The following is a 6,332-nucleotide window of genomic DNA, read 5'->3' as shown; positions in this document are numbered from 1 at the left end:
TGTCTATCTCAAGCCATATGACTGAGTCAGTTGCTGTGTAGTATAGAGATTTTTGAGTGGTAGTTTTTTTCTAATACTTGAGTGATGATGCACCAGTACCAAGTGATGTACAGGTATGTAATGTGAGTGATGCTGGGGACTTTTGCCCTATGTTGACATTCTTGCTTTTTGGTTTATTTTCCCCCATATTTCATGTATGTTGTCAGGAAGCATATGGCAGCACTAGTAGATTTTTTAGAACCTTAAAAAAGTCCTTATGATACCAGAAAAAAATTTTCCATGTTTTTTTCTATTTTCTTCCTAAATCTAACCTTTTAAATTGTATCCATCAAGATATTGTGATCAGAAACAAGTTCCATTCTTTATTCCTTCTTGTGTGTATCTCCAGTGCCACTTAAGTAAAGCCTAAATTGTATGTTTACATATATCTTTTTCATTAAGGTCTATGTATTTTCTAGAAACCTCTTAACTTGCTTCAGTTAATATGATCCAGTGTATATCTTTATTTAGTTTGACTTTCATTCTGTTTATTCATTAATTGGATAAATTAGATCTGAAACTCAGGCAAAGATTGGTCCAAGATGTGGTGGAGTTTAAGGTGAATGTTTTGGTTTGCTTTTTCTCTCCCCTTTGCTGTGCTCAAGATGCACACACCATAAATATTCTATCTTCAATGTGACAGACCACCATTAAGGAACAGCATCTTGTTCAGGCCTCTTGTCACTGCTTTTAATTGTTAATTCTTTTGGGGAATGGCCATCAATATTGATTTTTGGTCTTTATTTTTTTGATTATTTGATAAACTGTCTTTTTGGGAACTAAAGCATAGTTTCAGTTTGGTTAAAATTTATTTCCAGAGAATAATTAGGTCAGTCTTCTCAATATTCAGGTTTCAAGTGATAGCTTAATCAGTTTGCATTTTATGAGCTCCCGTCATTTGAAGCATTAATGTGACTCATTGGTTCTTTGAGAGTGCATGTTTCTGTAACCATGAAGAATAAAACCAGAACTATCTCAGACACTAAAAGCTGCACATGCCACAATGAGGATGAAGGAAAAAGAAGATGCTGGTTCTGCCTTTTGTAGTGTGATGTAAAGGCCAGCCATGCCATTTCTCCCCAGCACTTGTGGCCCTTGCAGAGGCAATTTCCTTTACCTTCTGCATGACTTGTCTGTATTCATTTGGAGGATGGTATGTGGCTGTGTAGTCTGGTATTTCCCTCCTTTTAAGGATGTGTGGCTCCTACAAATAGTCTTGGGGGTTAGCCCAATTTAAGGAAGACTTGAGCAGTGGGAGAGCTACATGGTGAGTGAAAGAGGGAAAAGGAAAGAATAATGCCATTGTTTAACCTGCATGTCAGATGCAGCTCACATGTTTCTGCTCCAGACACGAAAGATTGCTGCTCTTAACCAAGTTTAAGCTGTTTGTTGCTTGTGGCTCCTCTAGCAGATGACCTTGGAATAATAACCAGGGTTCATGAGAGGATAAGATGTAGTGCATCTGGGGGTCTCTTCTGCTTAGATGTTTAAATACCAGATGGAAATATGGATGTGAAGAATGGTGTAGTGTGCCCACGTATAGGCAGTATATATGGCATATGGAATTGTACTTCTGTCCAAACAGTTGGAGTGGAAAGGTGAAATAGGATGCTCACAACAGTTGTGATTCAGTTGTAAAGCTAAGGATTTCTTGCCCCAAGAGATGCAACAACTGAAGAACTGTCTTCTGTGAGTTATTGTTGTTGTAACTTTGCATAATTCTTACTATACTAGACAGCTTGCTTGTGATTAGGGCTTTGATGCTACAGTAATACAAATTTATAGGAAAACATTGCTTAATTTGGTTATCTTCCCTCGAAGGCAGTTGTAGCATCTAGTAAGTCTGATGAAAACCTTAAATGAAAAGATTGGATTGTGACTGTTATCATATCTGCTCTTACTTGTTTCTTATTAATGATATGCAAAGTAATAAATGGTACAGAGAAGTTGTACAAGCTGAATAGAAAATCTATTGTTAGGAACAAGATAGTGGACTGAGCAGACCAGTAATTTGTATGGCAGCTGCTCTGTTCCTGTATGACCCTTCCCAGCTTGCATGGTATGATTATAATAGGGAGGGAGGCTGTATTTCTTCTGGTTTTGTCTCTATGTACCCTCAGGCATGATGAATACCCATCTCAGCCTCCAGAGTCTTTTAGATAAGATTCCCTAAGGTCAACTGCAAAGACAACAAACTAATCCATTTCATGGCAGTGGACTGTACAGCTCTCATAAAAAATACATACTTCTGGTTTCAAAGAAGAAAAGTTAAAATAGCAGGAGTCCAAGAAGGTTATGAATCTGTAGGAGTTCCTAAAGAAATTTGTGAGGGCAAAAATAAAACCTACCTCTCCAAAAAAAAGTGGTGAACTATCAAGCAATTTATACTGGGGAGTTTTTGGATTTTTGTCTAAGAATTAATTTCACTTTTAGTTATAGTAGTTTTTACATTGAGGTTATAATCATGCCTCTACTTTGCCAAAGGAATATACATTGTAAATAAGGTGTTTTGTGGCATGGTGTAACATTTGAGTTGCTGGGATATGCCCTGACAACCATATAGGAGGAAGAGACAGGAGTAGCATCTAATGAACGACAACAGTGAAGCTGGAAGCTTTTTGACACTGCCTTTGGTATGAACAGTATATCCATTCAAGTGTAAATTTTTAAGTGTATTCAAATCTCTGAAAATACAAAGATGTAATCTGCATAAAGATGAAGAATCTGCGAGGAAAGAAGCAAGCTTCAATGCCCAAATGAGCAATCTAGACATGAAAATATGTCCTGTTGCTAAATTCCAGCTAATTTTCCCTCATCAAGCTCACTTACATGCCCTTGCTCCTTGCATCTATGCATAACTCTTAATCCCTTCTCCACTTCCACTGTCCTCCGTCTCTTGGTTCCACATTCCTAATTCCTATGGAGAGGTTCTGTCCTTCCTCTGAATTTGGGTTGATGGTTAGTTCCTGCCCAAGTGATTTGTGGGGATAGAGCAACATAAGCAGGAGGGGTGGTATTTTTAAAAGAGAGTATTTTGCAAGGTTTTAGGTGGCAGACACTACAGCCACTGGATCGTGTAAAAATTATACAGTTTAACACCTTAAAATTGACTGTCCTGGTAATTCACAGTGACAGGAAAAGATCCATTCTCATGTACAAAATTTAAGGTCAGGACTAGCTTTAAAAGTACAGAAGTGCCAGAGCTTGTTAGCAGTGCTGTGTATTTTGATGGGTGGTGTACTGTAGGAGTAAAGGGCATTATGGTACAGCAGGGGACTAAAAATGCATAATTTAATTTTGTCTCATTAGGGAACCAGTTTAAAAACTTTGGTTAAAATTCTCCCACCTATTTCTAATCCTCCCAATAAACAAACATATACAGATTGCTGCAGAAGAAGGATAGAAAATGTTGGCTTGAATGACAGTGTCTGAAAATGGGCTTTAAAATGGAAGCTTCCAAGACATCTGAAGGGTAGGTGGACATGTTAAAACAGCATCATCTAAGAAATTGTGTGTATTCTCTCTGTAATAAAACAGTGTGGTAGCTGCAGAAGTAGGAGCAGCTGCCTGTGTGTACATGTGTGTACATTAAAGATCCTCAACTGAAATAGTACCAGATGACTTTTCAGGTGCTCTGATTCAGTGTGTTCTTTCAGTCCATCTGGTGAGGTAGCTGGAAGCAGTTACTGGGCTTTCTGAATTTCAAAGTTTGTAGTTCTTAGGTAAATATCCTGAAAGTACAAACATGGTCCCAAAGTCAAGTTTTACAGTAGTAACAATATATAGGAGAGGTAGCTTGAAAATAAATTGCAGTTATATTGTCAAAATCAAGAACTATTTCAGTTTCCCTTGAGTAAAAGTGAAGGAAGCCATATGTAATTTTTTCATTGTGCTTTTCTTTAGAACTCAGTATCTGAAGTTGGACATGGATTCTGCTCCATTATGGATTCTGCACTGTTATGCTTCTGAGATACCTGTGTTAGAAAGTTTAACTTCTATATGTTAAGTTTGTTTTGTTCACTTTGATTGGGCTAAGTTGCTGTGAAATGTGTGTCCTTCTGTTTGCACAGCGTCAGAGGAGAAATAGCTTTTAAATCTTGCAGATCTCAAACTGTTCATGACAGTTTGACAGGAAAGAATTTATTTGGTTCTTCATGCAGGATTTGAAGTAGTGTCAAACACAGATAGCTACTTTTTAAAATTTTTTTTTATTTTTGCCTGTTTTGTGCTGAAAGATTAGAACTTTCCAAACACAACACTTTGGATGAGAGCTCTGTTTTGATAACTTCCAGGAGATTTGTACTTTCAACCTTTGTAATCATCTTTTTGGCCAAGAAAACACAATCCATGGACAGAGAGGTTCTAAAAATTTAGTATGGCTTTCCCTAGATAAAAATGCATTTCAAAATATTTAGTTCTTAAGAGAAGTACCATGAATTTAGGGAAAATACTGTTGATATCTTGAATGATAGAAGTCAGAACAGACCATTGGAAGCTTGTCTATGAGAAGCTGTAGGCCTTTCCTGAATTGTTGCCCAGTTCTGTGTTAGTATGATTGCTGGTTCTGCCTGAGTTGTTTGAATTAGACAACAGGCAGTTTTTAGGAGTGTGTGTGTGTGGGAATGTAACAAAATATCAAATTATAGAGAACCTATAAGCTTGAGTAATTTGTTCTCGCTGTTACAAAAAAGGTACGTTTTCTTGCTTGCTTGCTTTGTCTAGCAAACTAAAGCTGAACAGTTGGACTTGATTTTTAAAAGTCTTTACCAACCTTAACAATTCTATATGCTATGCAACCTAAGTGACATTGTCACCAAACAGGATGAAAGAAACTTTCCCAACACCAATTTGATGCGAGTAAGGAGATACTTCTTTTATTCAGCACGCTGGGAACACGGAGGATTGCTCCTCCGGACATGTTCCCCTGAGAACAAAATTTGTACAGTTTATGTACCTTCTTTTTGCCACAGTCTTTGCTATCCTATCTGCTAATCTGTTTCCTACAGCTTCTTTAGCTGTTCCTGTTTGATATGCTTTACAGTGCATTATTGCTACAGCCCTGGGTTGTACCAATTTCAACAGTTCAGATATTTCTTCTTTATATTGAATTGATGGTCCTTGAGCTGATAAAAGTCCGTTTTCTTTCCTTATTATTCCATGTGCATGGACTACTCTGAATGCATATTTTGCGTCAGTCCATATGTTGACTGATTTTTCTTTACTTAGTTCCAAAGCTTGCACAAGTGCTATTATCTCTGGGTTTTGGGTGGATGTATTTCTGGGTAATGGTTTAGCTTCTATAATTTGGGTCTCAGTTGTTGCCACATATCCAGCAAAGCAAACTCTTATTTTCTACATAGCTGCTACCATTTGTAAGTAATTCCAGACCAGGATAATGGAACATGCTTCAAATCTGGTTGACTGGAGTAAACATACTCAAGATGTAACCTCTTCTACTGGTTCCTGAACCTGTTCCTTAAAGAATAAATCTACGTAAGGAACTTAAACCTATTTTCGTTCTCTTCTACAAAATCACATTACCTGTAATATAGTAGTATATTTTAATATTCTATTTTCCAGCCATTTCTCTTGTTCGTTTAGAGTATTTGTAGACCACCAATGATTACATTATTTAATAATCTTTTGTTTCAGTAAGTCACTCCTGACTTTTGACCAACATGACAAGACTCAAACACCAACAAACAATACACACACTGACAGACACTTACAAGTTAATTATTTGCCTTTCCTGATTGTCTGATCCAGCAGTAGCGTTCACTTATGAATTGCAGGGGAATGCCTAGGCTTGCTTGGGTACCCTATTCAGTCCAACCCTGCACAGCTTTTGCCAAATCTGACAGGCAGTCTGGGTGACTCTAACCCATCTTTCAAGGGATCGTGGATCAGTGGGCCTCCCCAAGAACCCCTCGGTGCTGTCTGGAACTGATTGGGTTCTTGAGTCCTCCAGTCTCTCTCAGTGAGGTGATGTGAGAAGCTAAGTCTTTGCCTTAGTGTAAGCACTGCTTAGCAACAACTAAAACATCAGTGTCTTATCAACATTATTCTCATCCTAAATCCAAAACACAGCACTGTACCAGCTTCCAGGAAGAAAATTAACTCTATCAGAGCCAAAACCAGGACGCAGCTTATCAAGACCATTCTGTTCCTCTCATTTCCAGGATCTACCTGTTAATTTTCCTCTCCTCCCCCTCATCCTCAGTCCTTCATTCCTCAGGTCATCATTCTCCTACTGAAATGGATGAGTTGAAGGCAAAGAGTTTAATCCACTGGAA

Source organism: Acanthisitta chloris, unplaced genomic scaffold, assembly GCF_000695815.1.
Source record: "Acanthisitta chloris isolate BGI_N310 unplaced genomic scaffold, ASM69581v1 scaffold13117, whole genome shotgun sequence".
Taxonomy (NCBI): Eukaryota; Metazoa; Chordata; class Aves; order Passeriformes; family Acanthisittidae; genus Acanthisitta; species Acanthisitta chloris.
This window is presented reverse-complemented; position numbering follows the sequence as displayed.